The sequence below is a fragment of the Gorilla gorilla genome, chromosome 12, assembly GCF_029281585.2.
Source record: "Gorilla gorilla gorilla isolate KB3781 chromosome 12, NHGRI_mGorGor1-v2.1_pri, whole genome shotgun sequence".
In the NCBI taxonomy this organism is placed as follows: Eukaryota; Metazoa; Chordata; class Mammalia; order Primates; family Hominidae; genus Gorilla; species Gorilla gorilla.
The window spans coordinates 72,171,330-72,192,272 of NC_073236.2; the positions used below are offsets into that span (position 1 = coordinate 72,171,330).

Sequence of the window (20,943 nt, forward strand, 5' to 3'; positions counted from 1 at the left end):
GTAGGGCCAGTTATTCCTTTTAGAAATAATTTGAATTGGGTCACAGATGTGTTCGATGCTCCAGCAGCTGCTGAGGGGGTCTTTGGGGCTAGCAGATAAAACAATGGAGCACTTGCTCTGCCAGAGGAAAGGCTAGGTGCTGAAAGAACCAAAGAGACTAGCATAAACTCTGGAAGAGGGAGCATGATCCTAGCATAGGGTGAAGCTGCACCTCACCAACCTCCTCACACCCCTGTCCCTTTCCCCTTCCTAAAACATCTGGACAATTCTGCTGTGAGGAACTCCTGCAAAAATAGCTAATCACAAGGATCTTTCTGCTTCCTAGAGGTCAGAGATCCAAGGGAGGGTCAGCAGCTTCATAAACAGTAGCCTGGGTCTGTCAGTGGTCCACAAAGCCAAAGATCACAGAGTAGTGGACATCAGAACAGAACTGTGGTCATCACCACCACACCACATCCAGGACCCTTAAGATCAATTGTTTTGAAGGAGACCCTGCAGGAGATCTTAGATTCAAGATACACACTGTTTTATAAAGGTGATATAGTGGTACTTACTCTACAGTGACACCTGGGAGGGATGGATTCTATGAGTTCTGTTATTCTGGGGAAGAATGAAGAGCGAATGCCAATGCCAATCATGACTTAAGATGCTGGCTGTGCTCATCAGTGGCCAGCTGCAGAAGACATTTACATGTACCAATAAAGAGAAGCTAATACTCATAGGGTTTTGTCAATGATCCTATCCTGTACACTTCTGTTTAATTTCCATTTTCAACTTTGAAGGTGAGGCACTTGTTAATATACCTAAACATCTCTGTTTCTAATTTTAGATGTCTGCAACAGGGAGATTGCTCATAGCTTAAAGGTCCCACGGTAAAAAGCAAAAAATGTGTAATTCCTAAATACATATGAAATTTCAGGCACAAATTCACTTAGAGTATTAATGACTTTAATGAAGACAGGCATCCAACTTAAAATCAGACTTGCAGTAAAAGTGTAAGCAATGCCCTAATTAATATACTTGCTGATTGTTTTCCTTGATAAAGACATTGACTGTTAAGTCTAATGGTGCCTCAAAGATCAACTGAACAGTGAAAAAGGCAACCAGCCAGTGACTTGAGTTTTTTTTTTTTTTTTTGAGATGGAGTCTTGCTCTGTCACCCAGGCTAGAGTACAGTGGGGCAATCTCGGCCCGCTGCAACCTCTGCCTCCTGGGTTCAAGCCATTCTCCTGCCTCAGCCTCCTGAGTAGCTGGGATTATAGGCACTTGCCACCACGCCTGGTTAATTTTGTGTATTTTTAGTAGAGATGGGGTTTCACCATGTTAGCCAGGATGGTCTTGATCTCCTGACCTCGTGATCCACCCGCCTTGGCCTCCCAAAGTGCTGGAATTACAGGTGTAAGCCATTGCGCCTGGCCAACTTGAGATCTTTTAACCAAAAAAAGTACTTTCTTTCTACTCAGCTCCATAGCGATAACATCAATTATTATTATTATTATCATTGTCATCATTTTATATTATTATTTAACCTAGTTTTGTTTCTTGAATAAATTCAAACATTCTGAGGTGTAGGTGTAGCCTTAAAGTACTCTATAGAATAAAGTGCATGAAGTACAAGGCAGTGTGATGTTAGAAACATAATTTCCAGTTTCAATTGTTCTTGAATAAAGCTCTTCAGGTTCAAGTTGCATTCTGCCAGGAGTCTTCTTTTCACGCCAACTCAACCCATGGAGAAGAAAGTGGCTGCCTTGACTTTATTGTGAGAAAGGTTGGCCCTCTTAGCTCTGTTTTGTAAAGAAGGAAATTACATACATTAGCCAACATCTCATAGCTGACAAATGATGGAACCTAGGTCTGTGTGGCTCCAGAAATTTCCATTATTTCTCCCATGCCATGCTCAAGAAAGATAATCAGGATATGAGTCACTAGCTTTAGCCCTCTCCACCGAGCATTTTCCAAAAGGGAGAGTAACTCCCTCCCTTGAGAAACAAAGAGTAAGTAAGCAGGAAAATTCCTTGAGGAACACAAAACACTTAATTGCTATTTGTCACTTCTCTTACTCAGGACAAGATTAATTAAACTCTGATCTTTTCATTTGCATGGGCCTAATGTAGATGGCCTAAAAATTGCTTCTTAAAAAAAGAGACTCTTCTGGGAAAATACCATGTGAATAAATCTGAACTCTCTTCGTTCCTTCCTACTGCCTGAACTTGTTTTAGACAACAGAAGTCTATGATTTAAAAACAAAAAAGCCAAACGTTTCAAATCTGATGGTGAAAACCCTTTTCATCATGTTCACAGATACCATCAAGGTTTAAGAAGTATTGCAGTTTATTAAGATGTATATTTTCAAGCTTGGTGGAAATGACAGGGTCTCAAGCTGCAGTGTGACTCCAGGCCAAAACTAGAGACAGTTTCCAAACTCCTTATTGTTACACCCAGGAAGAAGCCCTGCACATAGGCTGTAGATTTGTCAAAAACTTAATTCTCCATGACAATTTCCATTGAAGGTAGAGGAAAGTCAATAGCCTGGAGTTCACATCATCTTGGACAGCGGCTAGAAGATGGTACAATAAAGAAACCATAACCATGATAAACAGTGATTTCCCAATTAGATGTGAGAAAAATAAAGAATCGTTAAAATGACAAAATACCATCAGTCATGAAGGGTTGGCCTAATTAAATAATAGACCAATGTAAACCAGAGATTTATCATCTACCAGCTGTACGATGTGGGTTTATGCAAAACAATGGAAATTGACGTACATTTTACATACAGCCTCCTCTCATTAGCTTCCTCCTTAACCTTTATCTGGAGTCACCTAGGAAAATATACCTCCAACCTTAACTAGTTTCTGTATTCTTTCTGGTGTAACCCAGTCTCCAGTAGAGCATTTATGGCCTTGACCTGCCTGGTGGACAGAATGGTGGTTTTTCTTTAGTCTTGCTACAGGCTGCCTTTGCGTGTTTTGCTTTGCTCACTCATGTTCACCGTCAGTGTTGGCATCTGAATGTTTCTTTTGGCAAAACATTCAGAGCAGCAGGGCTCTGAGTGCTGGCCCTGTAGAGTCCTTTGGAAGGGTGTGGATTGGGTGGGGTCCCTGCATGTCACTGGCCCTGCCCGCTATTACATCTGCCAGATGGACTTGCAGCCATGAGTTCTTTGACCAGGTTAGTCAGTGAATCGATCTGAGGATGGCAGCTTCAGGATGAAATACACTTTCCTCTGCAAATGGCCTGTGTGTTTCTCTTCCTTTGTCATCCTAGGCCACTGACTTCCCAAAGCCTAAAAGCACATGAAGTTCCATGTAATGTGACCACTCCCAGGACAGCCTGAAACTTTGCCATTTGAAGGTTCAGTTCTGTTTGTTCTATTGTTTATCCCCAGTTTATTATTCATCTTGCATGGTTTAAAATATTGACTTTCATATCCACTTCCTCCTTAGCTTCACTGAGCTAGCCCAGATATTCATGAACTCAGGTCCTTTTGATAGTGTTGGCTGTCGTTCCATCTTTTTCACCCCACCCAACTGCCTGACAATTTGTCTGTATTCTGCTCAATGTCACAAATATGAAGCTGAGGTCCCTTCCAGGATATTTAAATCACTGTAGTTGGTGGCCATACCTTTGAGAGGATTCTGCTTCCTCCAGTTGTTCTTAATTATCTGAAATTGATGATTTCAGTATTAACAATTGATAATTGATTGACCATTCAATTGTGGTAAAAAATGCCAGGCTCCCATCTGACAAATTCCATCTCACCCTTATGTCTAGTACAAATCATATCCTTCTCTAGGCTGTCACTTCAGCACCTGGATGAGGGTGAAGGCCAAACAGTATCACTTGACTGGTATGATCTATGGCAAGTGCAGCAGGACTTGGTGCCCAGAGGAATAAGCCCCTGGCAACACTGCCACAGAGCCTTTGTTTTTGTTTTTATTTTCCTCATTAGGTGAAAGCCATCCAACTTTCCCTGATGTTTCCTTCTCTTTTTCATTGTGTCCATGTGCATAAGAGGTTAGACCATTTTGGTTAGTCACTAAACAATAAGTAGCAAATGATTAATGATGAACCAAATGATTCAACCACATAGTTTAGGCATAGCCTGAATAACTACTTTCCAAAGACTTCTTATAAATGCCACTGTGTTCAGCTGAGTTGTTGAGCTCTTACTCTTTCTCTCAGTCTCTAGCTTCTTTTTTTGTCCTGACCTTTTCAAGGTTTGTATTGATTCCTTTGTTGTGAAACAGCAATCTGATAAAGTTTTAGTATAGAAAAAAATTATCTGATAGAATAGTTTATATGCTATTTATATGCTAGTCATATAATGTCTATTTATATGTTAGTCATTGTGCTTGGCACTTAGTGTACTGTGGTGAATAAAACATATTCCTTTCCCTCATGGTGCTAGCAGTCTGCTAAGACCACAATGAATAGATAAACAAACAAACATATAATTAGGAAGTAGTAGAAGTATGCAAGTGAAGCCCATAATGTAGTGCCTGGAACCTAATGTTAAATAACTGCAAATTATTATTCCTGTTAATAATAATAATTATTATAATAACTACATAAAGTTGTTACATATACAATATTATTACATAATATATTGTCATTATTATACAAGATAGTGAGTGTTCTGGTTATCTACTTTTGCGTAACCAATCACATGAAAATTTAATGTCTTAAAATAATAACAACCATTTATTTTGCTCATAAATCTGCAATTTGGGCAAGGCTTAGTGGCATCAGCTGAGACATTCTCAATTGGAGGCTGGAGGATTCTTTTCCAAGATGGTCCACTTACATGCTTAGTAAGTGAGTGCTAGTTATAACATGGGAGCTCAATCAAGGCTATGGGCTGGAGGCCTCAGTTTCTCCTGACACAGGACTTACAGTGGGGCTGCTTGAGCTTCCTGACTACATGGAGGCTGGGTTCCAAGAGTTTTTCAAGTGACAGAAAGTGAAAGCTGTCCTTAAAGCCCTGACCCTAGAAATTATCAGCGTCACTTCCACCATATTCTAAGAGTCAAGCAGTCACAGAACCTGCCCACTTTGAAGAGGAGAGGCCATAAACACCTATTTTCAATGGGAAGAAGATCAAAGAATGTGTAGCTATTGTTGATCTGGCACAATGGGTTAACATACAAGCTCAAAAATGCAGTCATTCCTTTTCATAAAATACCAGCTTATTTGGCTGGAGCACGTTTTAAAAGCAATTTTATTTTTCATTTTAGGTTCTTGCATGAAGTAGGTAGCATAATTGGTGTTGCCCTTATTCTGCAGGGAATTGAGACAGATTTTAACTTGCTTAAGGTGCCAGCCATACTGTATAAACCTAAGGAAGTTTGCTTCTCCTCAGTCCCCAGGTGCTTACGTGAAAAGATGTGGAAACTTTTTTGTGTGTGAGCAGCCTGAGAGCAAGAGGGGATGAGGGACCCAGAAAAATTGGAAGCGTGGAGCTACAAGATCAAAGGAGAGAGGTTGGCTTAGTAACATGGTGGGCATCAGGGATAGTGGGGGCATGGGCCAAGTTGTTTTATAATGGCAGTGTTTGATATTACATTTTAAATTGTTTGCTGCATTGCTCTGAGAACAGGAGCCCCTTGGGGTACCATGAACTTGAGTAGAGTTCATTATGTACACTTCCTTGTGTTGGTGATCATTTGGCAGAGGAATTAAAAGGAGATGAGGTGACAGCCCACACTGGGGTCAACCTATGTGGTGAGATGGTTACAGAAGATGAGACACTGGGTAGAAGGCAGACTATTAGAGACAAATGAGCCCCTGAGACGCCTCTACTCTCATGTGAGTCACCTCCCATCTCACAAGGGCCTCTGTGGTCATCTCTCAGCTGATCTTGCTCTTCCCTCTCCTGCCCTGCTACCATCCTTTCTCTACAACAGCAACTGAGGTGAGCTTTAAAAATGTAAATCTGATCATGATGGCTTCTCATTCCTTTCAGAATAAATTCTAAATTCTCTGCCATGGTCGACCAAGCCCTGTGCAGCCTAGCTCATGTTTGCCCCTCCGACCTCCTCTCTTCCAACTTTCTCCTTCCCTCCCACTGATCTACCCACACTGGCCTCCTTGCCATTTCTCCTAGACACCAACCTCCTCCCCATCTCAAGTTTCTACACTTTGTGTCTCCTCTGCCTGATAAGCTCTTTGCCCAGATGCTGGCATAGCTGGATCCCAGATATCATTCAGATCCTAACTTACATGTCACCTTTGCAATGAGACCTCCCTTGACCATCCTAATTAAAATACTCACCCCTCAACCGCTACTCTTGATTCTTTACTCTGCTTCATTTCTTTTCATTGCACTTATTATCACCTTCCATTTTTATTTATTTGCTTACTTATTTGCTGTCTGTCTCCCTGGGGTTGACAGCCTCTAAAACAGCCTCAGTGTTCTCTGACTTCTGGTATTTCTCATCTTGAATGTGGGCTGAATCTAGTGACTTGTTTCTAATGAGCAGAATTCAGGAAAAGTGATGGGATTAGGTTACAAAAAGAGTGTGACTTGCATCTTGCCTTCTCTTGCCCTCTCTCACTCTGTCTCTGGGGTCCTTGTTCTGGGGGCTGCAAACTGTTATGTTGTGAGTAACCCATGGGGAGGCCCTTGTGGCAAGGAACTGAGGCCTCTGGCCAGCAGCCAGCAAGGACCTGAGGCCTGTAAACACCTGAGGCTGTGTGAGTGACTTTGGAAAAAGGTCTCCTCCCAGCTGGCTTGGAGATGACCACAGCTCCAGCTCACAACTTGTAGCGTTATGACCCTGAGTCAAAGGCCCCCAGCTGAGCCACACCCAGATTCCTGACCCACAGAAACTGTAGGGCAGTAAATGTTTCTCATTTTAAGTCACTAAGTTTGGGGGTGCTTTGTTATGCCATAATAGATAACACACTGCTCCACTGGAATGAAAACTCCATGTGGGTAGAGACTTTCTCTGTCTTGTTTTGCACTCTCTCCTAAACAAATAGTATAATGCCTGGCACACAAAACGCACCCAATATATTTTTAGTTTAAATTAGTCAATTAATGCTGGGATAGGAGGGGAGAACACTGAGTTTTTCAAAATATGTTGAATCAGGTCTTGAGCCAACATTGATGTTTAAAGTCGAGGCTGTTCTTAGAGTTGACTCCAGAAGTCTCAGGAGTACTCATGTCACAAACATGCTGGTAATACCGGGCTCATAATACTAATCTCTTGAGCACGATTATTGATGCTGGTCTCTGTTGCTGAGCAAACTTCCACTGACAAGCCCAAGCTGAGGGTGGGGCCAAATGTTACCCAGTTGCTGTGTGCATTTGGAAGAATGACTCAAACCTCCCACACTTCCTTCATCTGTAAAGACCTCACTGGGGTGTTGGTAATACAGAGAATAAAATACGTAATGGGCTAAGGTTTGCTCTCAATAAATGGTGGTCTCCCCTCCCTCAGGGAGCTTGTTATCTGAGTGAGGAGACAAGATCTGTGCATAAGGAAGATGATTCACAACACTCCACATGAAGCATAATGTGATGTTACATACCAGATGTTTTCCAGGCAGGAGTTACAATGGAATAATTAATTATTTTATGGTTCTTCTTTTCTGTAGGGTGTTGGGTGCACATTTGTCACCTGGGAATACTACCAGCAAGCCTCATATTTTTTCTGCAATAAATGCTGGAAAGGAAAAAGAAATGCTGAAAATGATGAAGTAATTCCAATTCTGCTGATAGAGACCTGGAAATGCACTAGGGAAAAATGACAAGAGTGTAACACACTGCTGCTGATTATGTCATAATGATTATTTTATGCAGTTTGAAGAAGACTCACTGTTCTAAAGAACCAGCATCCACTTCCAGGAAAGAGCAGGGATTCTTTATCCATACCTCCATGGGATGAACCACATTGAAAATAATGATTTCCTTCAAATAGCTTACTCTACATTATATAAAGAATTCCTTGGGATTCTCAAAAAAACCTAATAATATAGTAATAATAATAACAGGTTTGTTTTTGCTGTTTGTAGTCTAATATTCAGATTGTGAGCAGCTGTTTTGGAAGGCAAGATGAGTGAATAGATGTGAAGTCGTCTTAGAAATGTCCAGGCTTCCAAAAGAAATTTCACTTTTAAAAGAAAATAGCCTAATGTGAACCACATTAGAATCAGCACATCTAATCCTATGGAGAAAAAGTGACCATGGCTGTCTACACATATAGGCAGGTCATTCAAGCTCATTCAAAAATTCCACTTTCACTGGTGGTCTGTCTGTGTCCACATGGTGACAAATGGCCCCGGCAGGGTTTTCGAGGTGTTGGCGCCACCAGTGAGTGCCGGATGGAATGTGGTGAAAGTTCTGATTTGTACCTTTCAGACTAAAGGTACTTTCCAGAATGGACGGGTCCTTCTGGCTGCCTTTTGTAAGTGCAGCCACAGGTATTCTGTTGAAGCCTGTGGGCGAGAAAGACATAAACAGGTGCTATAAATTTGTCAGACCAGGAAGCCACAGGCCGTTTAGTAAATGGTAAACCCAATGGCCCAAAAGAACAAAGGGGTCTCTTTTCATCAGAATGATCAGGCTCATTCAACAAATATTTATTGAGCACCCACTTTCTGCCAGATGGAAGAGCCACTGACAAGGCCTCTTATTTAAAGAGTGCCTGAAGTGAGGAAGCAAACCCCCAAATCATCTGGGATGGTATGAACTGAACTCTGGACTGCAACATGATGGAAAGGAGGAGCTGGGGTCCCAAGGGCAGTCCAGACAACCTGAACCTGTGACACTCACCCTGCCCACACACTCTCAGAGCTGCGGCTTTCACGGGGGTGAGTTTTCTGCCTTGATTTACTCAGGCCAAGACCTTTCATTTTCTGGAGAAAATACAGGTTTTTCTGTAGTATTTCACAAACAAGGCAATTCTCTCAGGGAAGTGAAACAGCATTGCTTCTCAACTGAAGTCTGAATTTCATCTTCCCAAGTTTATATCGTTGAGTCACAATTATTGAGTCATAAAGACCAAAAAGGATGTTGAAAGTTAATTTATTTACCACACTATGGCTTAGACTATTCTAGAAATATGAAAATATCTCCTATTAAGGCAGACTTTCTGAGGAGAAACCATTGCTTTTTCAACTAATGTTTTATCATGTTTTATTGCCTTCATAGTTAACTATTTTTTTAAATCATATCTAACATAAGTCCCTCCAGCAGCATTTTATATCTCTTTTACAATACTTTGCCCCTGGATAGTTGAATAATAGTTCATCAAGCCTCATATAACAGTAATTAAATTGTCACCTTGGTGTTTTTCAGACCCAATTCTTGCTAATTCTTTGTAGGTGACATGAATGCTTGTAAATGAGCTTGCTGAATGGGAGACCAAGAACAATGATGATATTGAGCTGTTACTACATGCCAGACATTTAACCCTTTCATCCAGGTTATCGCAATCATTCCTTACAGAAAGGCTTTTGAGGTAGGTTCAATCATTTCTCGCATTTTATAAGTGGGAAAACTGAGACTTTACGAGAGGTCAATATTTTACACTAGACCACCACTGTTGGAAGGGGTGGAGCTGAGATGTATTTCCAGTTAATTACACAGATGAGACTGCCCACTTTTTCTATGAATATTTCCAACTATTAGATTGAGTGAACCTTAATTAATCAACATATCATTTTAAAAATAACTTGCTCATGTTCTAATGCCTGTTTGTCACTCAAGTGTTTGCAAAATCAGGGAATAATTTTTTTCTAGACTTTTACTCCTTTTCCAGATATAAGCTCTTAAAAACCTTTGTTTAATCTTTGACTTTAAATCCACAAAACATAATAGCTGGTGAGATACCTAATACCTTTGCTATTTTCTTTGAGGATACAAGTCTTGATATTTATCTGTTTAAGCCAGTAGCTCTCAACCTTGGCTGTGCCTTAGAATCACTTACAGGAGCTTTCAAAGATCCTGATGCTGGACCACACCCAAGGCCAATTAAATTAGGATTGCTGAGGGTGATACCCAGGTGATTACAATGAACATCCCAGGTTGAAACCACTGATTTCAACAACTCTGCCCTGGACTTTCCTGTACCTCCATTTCACCTGGCCTGCTGTGGCTTTCGCTTATCTAGTTAGAACTGTAATTTGGCCAGTTCATCGCTCATTCCCAAAGGGGATCTCATTACCTGTCTCTAATACAGAGTCTGAAAAAGCTAAATATTCTGTCTTCCAAATGTCCTTGCAACTGGAGGTGCCATATGATACAGTTCTGCCCAAAGACAAGAAAGTGAATGTCTGTGGAGGGCTTCCAATAAGGCCAATACATACAGGTGTTCCCAACAACAGGTAAGTCAGTTCAGCTGGTTGGATTTTTCACTTTTCATCTGAATGTTTACATGTATCTGAATGTTTCCATAGACATAGACTGAGCATGTGACTTGAGTCAAAGTTAATTTGAGTAAGAAACCAAGGGAGAATTTTATTTCTTTTTATTGATGCCTCAGTCTCTTTCCATTTTTTCATGGAGACCCAGGAGTCCATGTTAAAAGTGTCCTAAAGAGGAGGTAAAGGCTAAGGAATTGAGAACCCTAAGATTTTCTTTGAAATTCTGTGGAGATGATGCTAAGAGGATCACTTATAAATGCTTATTGGATGTAATTTCCATGTTGGACAGGTGATATTTCCAGGGAGAAGCTTAAGGGATTGTAGGTAATATAAAGTCTCAAGGTAGAAAACACTGACTCTGAGACTGTGTATTTATAATGTGTGTGTGCCTGTGTATGTGTAATTCATTTGCTGATCTTTGTTTAACTTTTTATTAAACTATAATGTATGTGCAGAAAAAAATGCACATATTATAACATAGAGCTTAAAGAATTTTCACAAATGACCATATCTTTGAACCCAATACCCAGGTCACAAAACAGAACATTATCAGAACCCTAAAAACCCTTGTTCTCCCTTCTAATAACTACCTTTTTGACCAACAATAACTACCAGGCTTCCATTCTTTCCTTTTTACAAAACAAACCAATGAGTGGAAGCGCAAGGTCACCCCTTCTCCTGTTTTCACTTGCTCTCGATTGACATGGGGAAGTAAAACCTGTACTATGGCACATTTAATTATGGGAAAATGAAAAGAAAGAAATAAAAACCAGACCAACAAAGCAAAGATTTAAGTTGGCATCGCTTTCCATATCATTGTGATGCCGGCAGACACTCAATAAACATATCAGCATTGTTAAAATGATTTATCAGCCAAATAGTTGAATGTAAAATATTATCAATACAGGTGTCATCATTGATCTTTCTTGGGTCTCACTGCTGAAGAATGGGGCTGTAAGATGATTTCAACAAACAATCCTTGACAGGAAACCAAAGGCAACAAGGCACAGGGACAGACAGCTGACAAATGCAGTATGGGGCCATTAAAGCATGTGATGAATTTGCCAGGAAAGTATATATTTGTGCAAGAGGTGAGCTCATATCTCCCATAAATTTGTCAGCCGTGACACAGTGTTCTCCGGCTTGGCATGAGTAATGCCTTGCTATTTGCTGCCTTTGTCTGGCAAAAGCTCTATCAGTCACTCCAGGGTTATTTACAAAGAAACGTGTCTATCAGTTACAAGGACATGACTTTGCTGCTAAAAGATAACAAAAGAGGAAATCAGGCAGTGGCCTCTCAACGAGGGATGCGTCTTTTCCAGACAAGCTCTGGACTGGAATGAATCAGATGGACGGCAATTGGCCGGGCTGGCCCAGTGCCTGGCATGACCAGCCTTAGTGCATTTATCCACACTGATTAGATTAGAAATTATTAATAGGGGGCTACGGAGTAGAGCAAAAGGTCATTTAGAGTTTAATTCTGTTCTCAGATAACTTCATTTCGGCTGATGGGATTGTTATTGTAGGGGTTTTATATGTTTATAGGAAACAATATACTCAATAATGAAGTCCTGCCTCCTCCTGCAAGGTCAGGAAAGCTATTGTGTAGCTAGATTGAAGTCTTCACAATTGTGTTAATTAAGTAACAGTGATTGGACTTGGTCTTCTCTTGAAATGCATTTAAGAGCATAAAAGCTGCTGAGAATGTATTCTTTCAATATAAATATATAGTAAAGCAAGTGAGACCAGAAAGCAGCTGACGATTGAGTAAACAGAAGAGCTGACATGAAGCTTTTACTTAAGACAGGAGCCTGGTTGGCAGATGTAACTTCTTGCCACATAAATACAAATGTCTTGTCAGTTTATGATTAAACGTAACAGGTCCCTTTTTCTTACTCAATTCCTGATGAATCTGAAAGATAAAGCTGTAGAAAGTATAGTTGATGGTACATTATGTCTCATCAGTTACTTTGTTGCCTTGCAGGCCTGCCCATTTGAGGCAGATGATCAGAGTACGGTAAGAGGCATGTCCTTCTCAGATTAAAGGGCCATAGCCTTGGTCTTGGCTCATAGTCCAGGGTCATTCTGGAGAGGGAACCCAGCTTTGTCCCCTCCTTTGGAGGGCTTATAACTCAGATATTAACATTTGCTGAAGATGGTTGTAATTTTTTTTGTTCTGAGATACAAGATCTCTTCTAAATAGCTAAAAAAGAATTTAGTTGATTCTAAGTCAAAAGTGAGTTCACGGAAAGCACTTTGTTGCCGTGTGTTTCTTAAAGACCACAGAAGACTTTTGGGCTCCAGTTAAGCAAGTCCCCTTCGATTTGGCTCCAGATGCAGTGATACCCCACGAAGGGGAAGTTTAAAGTGAAACTTGGCAACTGGTGATTGAGTCTTATCTTTCCAACTCTCCTCCAATGCCCCCCCACCCACACATATAAGAGAACCACCATCCAAAGACAGAACTTAGGAGAGTTGTTGAATTGAAATGATAGTTTCATTGATGTAAGTTTTGTAAAATACCTTTAAGGCAGAGATTCTCAAATGGAAGTGATTTTGTCCCCCAAGGGACATTTGACAATGTCTGGAGACATTGGGGTTGTAACAACTAGGAGTGGATGATTGCTACTGGCATCTAGTGAGTGGAGCCAGAGATGCTGGTAAACATTCTGCAATACCTGCCCCCTACATAGAACAAACAGTCATCCGGGCCAAAATGTCAATAGTGTGAAGGTTGAGGAACCCTGCTCTCAAGAACCTTTGAATCAATGAAGGATGAGGAGTTGGGAGAGGTTACTCTCTCTAGGGAATGGGTTACCATACAGAATTTCTAGTTAGAAAAAAAATCTATAATTATGACATTATAAATAATCATACTAGAATTTGGAAAAATTTCTTATAAAATGTGCTTGGCCAGGCACAGTGGCTCACACCGGTAATTCCAGCACTTTGGGAGGCCGAGGCAGGCAGATCACGAGGTCAGATCGAGACCATCCTGGCTAACATGGTGAAACCCCATCTCTACTAAAAATACAAAAAATTAGCCAGGCGTGGTGGCGGGCGCCTGTAGTCACAGCTACTCGGGAGGCTGAGGCAGGAGAATGGTGTGAACCCAGGAGGGAGAGCTTGCAGTGAGCCAAGATTGTGCCACTGCACTCCAGCCTGGGCGAAAGAGTGAGACTCTGTCTCAAAAAAAATAAAAATAAAATAAATAAATAAATAAATAAATAAAATGTGCTCATTTCAATGAAAACTTGGGAGATAGAAAAAATTGCTTTTTTTGTGCCACATGATTTTAGAGTTATTTGCTACATGTGCTGCGTGATTTTAGAGTTATTGTGGTGTGATGAAATGTCAAGACTCAAAAGCTTTGTATGAATATGCATGAGGTGGCATGAAGTACTGGAAGGAAGACTAAACTGAGATCCCATATATCTAAATGCAACCTTGTCATTGATGAAACATGAGCCTGGTCAAGTTCTTTAACCTGTGTAGGCCTCAGTTACTGTTTCTGGCCAGACACTGAGACTGAGAAGCTTGACATCACTACTTGGCTATTCCTTCCTCAACCACAGTCATACCCAGGACAAGGATCTCTCCTTATTTCTGAACCTAACAGTCATCCCTTCCTTTATATTACCAGTGGCCTGACTTTAGTTTGGGTCTTCGTTGCTTCACATCTGGACTGTTGTAGTGGTTTCCTAGCCGATGGTTTACTCTTGGACATATGCTATGAAATGCTGCCATTTTGTCTGTTTAAACCATTACTTTTTTCATGTCACTCCTTTCAAATTCTTCAATGGCTTCCCGTTGCCTCTAACAATTACTCTTGGTGTGACACCCCCATCCCTCCCTGATAAGCCTAAGAATGCTTTTCTATCTTTGTCCCAGGTGTTTGCCCTACTTGGGTCTTTGCTGTCTCAATCACGTTAATGCACTTACTACCTTCTTCATAATGGCATATCCTAGAATGAAAGTCTTATTGCTCAGCATTTGTTCAGAAGCACCCTCCTTCCTGGAACGTTCCCTCTCTATTGTTCTCTCTTATCCTTCTTTCAAATCTGAAATCCAGAGCATCTCAAGAAAGCTTAATGAGATTTCCAGTAATATCTCTGTCCTCTAAGTTCCTATGTACTTATGATTGTCTGAGCAGTATGCATAGTACTTACTGTATTTGACTTTGTATAAAATTTTTCTTCTCCCTTCATTTACATCTTTCATCCCTTCTCAACTAAGAGAAAAGAGTCCACCACACTGAGAAGGCTTTACAGGAACTAATAGGGGGTTCAATGGGAAAGGTAGATAAATGTTTTATACCATCTCCTGGGTTTCATGCACATTCATGATTGGCTAAAACTAAGACATTTTGGGAGAGAATTGTAGCAATGTATTCACACACATAAATTAAAACGTAAAGTCTTTCAATAGGCTGTAAGCCTCATCATGAGAGTCACGATGCCCAAGGCACCTTGTGTCCTCTTGGCTTTGATGTAAAAGATGTCCAAAGAAGGCTTAGGTGGATGATTTTATTCTGCACATGCTTTTCTATGTCAAAATTATCAGTGAAATAAAAGTAGTATCCAGGATTGGGGGACTTTCGGTTACTACAGAAAGCACTTTGCATTTAAAAAAATATTTTACTAGCATAAATTTTTTTTTTATTTTTGAGAGAAACAGCTCTGTTTAAATGTGTCTCTTGTAATCCAAAAGTGAAAGTTTTCTTTGAAGGTCTCAGTTGACTCTTGTAACACATTCCAAAGACAATGGATTCCACTAGACTCCTAAACTTAAACAAAATGATCCAATTTTGACATGGAGTTGGAGAAAGTGATCCATATTGCTTAGTGTTTTGGGAGGGTGCTTTTTGTTGTTTGTTTGTTTTTCTTTAGAAAGCTGTCTGGGATATAGATATAATGTGTGATTTTATGCCACACCAGCATCAAAGTGTTCTTTTCATCTTTCCTTTTGACTTAAGCGTACTCATGATTAATGTATGCCAATAGATTTTAAAGATGCAGCCATCTGCCTTGCCTTACCTGTAAGAGTTTGTTTGTTCTTACCTCCTTTGTAGGTTCCCAAAGTTTTATACATCCTTTATGTATAAAAAGGATGGCATGGCTGTCTATATACTGCAATATTCACGTCAGGATTTCCAAGTCTTTGTTACGACATTGGTTTTTTTTTTTTTTTAAACTGGAGTCACCAACATGATTGCTAAAGTTAGATACACTTCTTTATTATTACCTGACTTGTTTTGTTTTTAATCTATGCATTTGCTAACGTTACTCCCTTTGACTAGACTGCTTCCCTTTTAAAAGGACAATATAGCTAAATGCAATGTTTCTTAAAGTGTGGTCCCTGGACCCGCAACATCGGCATCATATGAGAACCTGTTAGAAAGGCAAACTCCCGTCTTACTTATTGAATTAAAAACTCTAGGGCTGGATTTTAACAAGCCCTCCAGAGCTTCTGATGGAAGAATAAGACAGAGAACCACTGGCTTTATTGTTCACACTGGCCTCTAGGGCAGGCTGCTTGAATTCAGATATTTAACCTTCAAGTCACTTAATTTTCCTGTGCCTCAGTTTCCTTCATCTATGAATGGAATAATAATAGTACTATCCATATAGAGTTTTGGTGAAATTAGACTGAGATAATACATTTTAAAAATTTAGTAAGTCTTGGCACCTGGGGAGTACTTCATAAACTTTAGCTGTTTTTCTCAATTTTTTTTCCGTTCTCTAGGCTTACAGCACTTCTTCCTCTTGATCATCTTTCCAATTCTTGATGGGCTGACCCCTTCCCCTGTCTTGAACATCCCTGACACCTCTCCTGATGTTGTCAAAGCAGGGAGAAGGGTGCATATATTTTTCTGTAGTCAAATACTGAGCTTTCCCCTCATTAACTTATTTTTTTCTTGAAAACCTATATACTTAATGAGGAACAAACAAAGAGGCAGAATACAATGCACTTATTTTTTTCTTAGGTCTGGTTTCTATTTAAAATTTAATCTAATTTTTTAAGGTCCAACTGTTTTTTTTAGGCCTTGGGAATATGAACCGTACTTTGTTTAGGCCTCGGGAATGTGAGTCTGTACTAGCATAATTGATATGAGGATGGATGGTGGGGGGGTGTTTTCTGCCTGTCTTCAATGATGAATCCTTCTTGTTTGTTCTAGATGCTTCTGGACTTGTTATCCTGTGTCATTTCTACCTGGTGCCAGTTTTTGACAAATGATAGTAGCAAGTTGTGGTATGCTACCTCAGGTTCCTATTTTCCCTGAGTGCTTGGATGTAATAATTTTAGAGACAGCCAAATGGCTAATGAGTCTTGCCCTCAGGAGCTCAGCACAGAGGGAATCCTCAGTAGCCTATCAGATGCCTCCTTGGAAAATGGTGAAAGTGTGAGAGAGCAAGATGAATGGACATTTGTGTATCACATTCTTTGAGAATTGAATAGGGGATTTATGGTGTTCCCTGACTTGACACACTTCACACTTGTCATGTTGGCACATTGCATTATACTCTGCTGCCCATGGGGCTTTTGATGATGTTTCAGAAACAGGTAATAGATGTTTCTGTGCTGTATCCATGCATTTGCAGAGAAAGATCCAATATTAAAAACAAAGGTACAGTAGAATCCATCGCTATCAACCAACACAAAAGCCCTACCTCTGCTCTCTGCTGTCTCGTTAGTCTCAATTCCTTACCCAGACATATATAGCCCTTCTCCAACTAGATATGGTCCCCTGAAATAACAGCATAGCCCATAATCAGTGCTGTTGTTTTATGCACGGTTTAACATTGATTTGGGAGAGTCGCAATTGGTGACCACTGTTCTGGCAGCACAGTGCAGTAGAAAGAACACTGGATTAAGTATCATGAGCTCTTCATGTTAACCGGGGACTTCCTGGGTGTGAGCTTGGATGAATCTCCAATGGCCGTGGCCTAGTTGCCTCGTGGAACACAGGTGCACAGAAACTCCTGACCAGCCTCCCTCCCAGGAGGAAGACATGAGAACTTGTTTTGAAAAGTATACTTTTCATACTTTTTTGATTTGCTAAGTATGGAAGTGAGAGAAAACCGCCTAGTTGACTGTTCGTGAGGCAGTTGGAATACAAATGTATTTACCCTCAATTTTACAGAAAGAGAAACAGGGCCTTTAAAATGGTGAGGAAGTTTTTTCAAGGAACACCATAAGTGATAGCCAAAGAAGGTCTTGACTTCTGTCTTCTGCTTACTAGTTGAGGTTCCCTGAGATTTCTATATCTGCCTTAAACCCACACCCCATAGTCAAAGGGCCACCACAGGCCTGGGCAGTAAGGAATCAGCAAGAGCTATGCTGCGGTCAGGGTAAGAGGTCTTTTGCTCATCTTTTGGGTGAAATTCTGCAGCAATCCTTGAAAAAGAAGGCTGCAATAATAGCTGTTACTAAATTTTCTAATAGCCAGGCAAAAAAGAGGCCACAGATGCATTTAGTTTTATGTAAAAATGTTTTAAATGAAGATTTCTTTTACAACTGAGTTTATGAATGGAGAGTCTAACTGGTTGCATATAAATAGTGAGCACTATATGTTTACCACCTTCTGTGAAATTAGGACAGTATTTGTAGATCTTTTTCGTATGTACCCTGTCTTCACCAATAGAGCATCAGAAAGAGAAGAAACTTTAATTTTTAATTCTCTGTCATCTTCTCAAATTCCAGAGGTCAATGCTCGTTAGATATAGACTTATCAACTTCAAGTGAAGACAGGTTGAAAACATCTAGAATAAAATAAAGAGAAGATTTCTGAGCCTCATAGTCTCTCATCGCATCTCCCAGGTAAATTAGGATCCCTTTAAGACATTATCTGTCAGGATTAACTACACATATTCCCCAACTTCAATATTCCTGCTGCTATTTAGGGCTTTTGTAGGGCTGCTTAAGGTTCTTAGAAGCCCTAATGTTAAATCCCATGATGCTGGAGTTGCTGACAGCTCTGCCTCTGTGTCATGTGCTTTAAGCATGCAGTCTAGCATCTTTTCTTTCCTATTCATGCCACCGGGGTAATACAGTTTCCCCAGTATCCTCCTGAAAAGATCTTGAATCAAGAGGTAAGTCCTGAAAAACATGCAATGGATCATCAAAAGAAGCCGTAGTGGTGAAAAGAGGACTGTGAATTGCAGAGTGACCAATATCTAAGTCTCAGTCAAGTAAGCACTCTAGTTAAGTTATACTGTTGAGTTCATAAGAAGGGTGCATGCTATGTGTAACAGCATAGCATAGTTCTATGTATGTAAGTCATAATTATTTAATTTTTGTGTTCACCCTGACCTTGCTTTTGTATTAATTAGCTATTACTGTGAAACAAATTATGCCAAAATTTAGCAGCTTAAAATGATACACATTTATGATCTCATAGGTTCTGTGGTTCAGGAATCCAGGCACAGCTTAGCTGGGTCTTTTGCATTATAGTTTTTTACAAGCTTGCAATCAAGGCTTTAGTCTAGGGGTTGCATTCTCATCTGAAGCCAGGATTGGGAAAGGATGTGTACCCAAAGCCACTCTCATGGTTGATGGTAGGACTCAGTTCCTCTATGGGCATTGTACTGAGGGCTTCAGTTCCTTGCCAGCTATTGACTGCAGGCCACCCTCCATTATTTGCTGTGTGACCTCTCTAACATGGCAGCTTCCTTCATCCAAATGGGCAAACTCTGAAGACTTCTATAGAATGAATGTTTGTTTTCCCCAAATGCATGTGTTGAAACCCCATCCCCAATGTGATAGTATTAGGAGGTAAGGCCTTTGGCAGGTGATTAGGTAATGAGGGAGGGAGGAGCCCTCATGAATGGGATTAATGCCCTTATAAAAAGGACCCCAGTGAGGTGTTTCTTTCTTCTGCCATGTTAGGACACAGCAAGAAGATGGCTGTCTATGAACCTGAATATGTCTAGCCCTCACCAGACACTGAATCTGCGAGAACCTTGATCTTGGATTTCCAGCCTCCAGAGTTGTGAGAGCGAAATTTCTGTTGTTTGTAAACCACCCAGTCTATGGTATTCTGTTATAGCAGCCTGAACAGACTAATATAAAGACAATAAGGAGAATTTGCTAGCAAGATGGAAGCCACAATCTTTTGTAACCTAATCACAGAAGTGACAGCCTATCACTTTTGCCTTATTGTGTTTATTAGAAGCAAGTCACTAGGTCTAGCCTACCCTCAGGGGAAAGAAATTCCACCAGGGCACAAATGCCAGGAGATGGGTATCAGTGGAGACCATCTGAGAAGTCTGCCTACTAAGGCTTTCCATGTCTACCTCGGAACAAGGGAATCTATCATGATTATTGCATGTGCCCTGAGCACTGGGTTTAGATGACATTAAGCAGAATCAAGGTAATTGTTCAGGAAACCTTCAGCGGGAGAGTCTGCCCTGTGTCTAGTTTCTCTTTTGCTTCAGAAAATACTTACTTGAATTGTTTCTAACTTAATAATACTTTGGTGTTACCTGAGGGTCTCTAAAGGCTTTGTAAGCATCAGAACAAAAAATTTCTTCTCCACTTTCTAGGAGTTCTTAGATCATTATTTTGCTGGTACAGTAACTGGCTCTCCTAATCCACTGTGAAGCTTGCTTATTTACTGTGCGGATGGTTTGGACCATCAAACATGTAGAGTTAAAATAACCAGGGGAGAGAATATTAGACCCAGAATCAAAGTAGCCTAAAGTTACCTCTTTAGGTACCTTGTTTCTCCCATGTGCAAACTGTAAGCTCAAGTGTCTTTTCTCAGGTGGTCACAATGTAATTTGAGACTAGAGGGATTGTGGATGAAGATGCTCTGAGTTATTTAGAAGAGATGCACTAAATCAGTAGTGGATGGTTGTTATTTGATTAAAATGGCTAATTTTAAAATCTTCATTTTCTCTCAGTTATGTTGCTCCTATGTTATGTCAAACACTGGTCATGTCTTGCCTTGTTCCCCTCTCCCTCTGTTCTGCATGCTGCAGCTGTAATAGTGTTTATGAGATGCTAAACTGACCATATCACTCCTCTACTTAAAACTTTACAATGATATGCAAAGGTCATCATACTAGAGTGTCAAGTGAACAAAGCAGAGAGTTATATAGACATACTGCTTTCTTTTTTTTTTTTTTTGAGACGGAGTCTGCCTCCATGCCCAGGCTGGAGTGCAGTGACGCGATCTCGGCTCACCACAACCTCCGCTTCCCTGGTTCAAGCGATTCTCCTGCCTCAGCCTCCCAAGGAGCTGGGACTACAGGTGTGTGCCACCACACCCAGCTAATTTTTGTATTTTTAGTAGAGACAGGGTTTCACCATTTTGGCCAGCCTGGTCTCAATCACTTGACCTTGTGATCTGCCTGCCTTGGCCTCCCAAAGTGCATATTTAATAAATAAATAATAGATAAATAATTACGGTGCTTTATATATATAAGCAATATGTATTAATTATATATTAAATATAATATATAAAGCATATAATATAATCATATATTATACTATAATATAATACATATATTATAATATAATATAATACATATATTATAATATAATATATTACATATATTATAATATAAT

At 40.2% G+C, this 20,943-nt stretch overlaps 1 long non-coding RNA gene across 1 annotated transcript; it reads left to right on the forward strand.

The window, feature by feature from the left end:
* Window positions 1–5,400: 5,400 nt before the first annotated feature.
* Window positions 5,401–19,729, forward strand: LOC129531829 (uncharacterized). The gene is made up of 4 exons (XR_010129961.1): window positions 5,401–5,483; window positions 7,603–9,467; window positions 18,076–18,192; window positions 19,261–19,729. It is a non-coding gene; the product is annotated as an uncharacterized lncRNA (long non-coding RNA).
* Window positions 19,730–20,943: the final 1,214 nt, after the last annotated feature.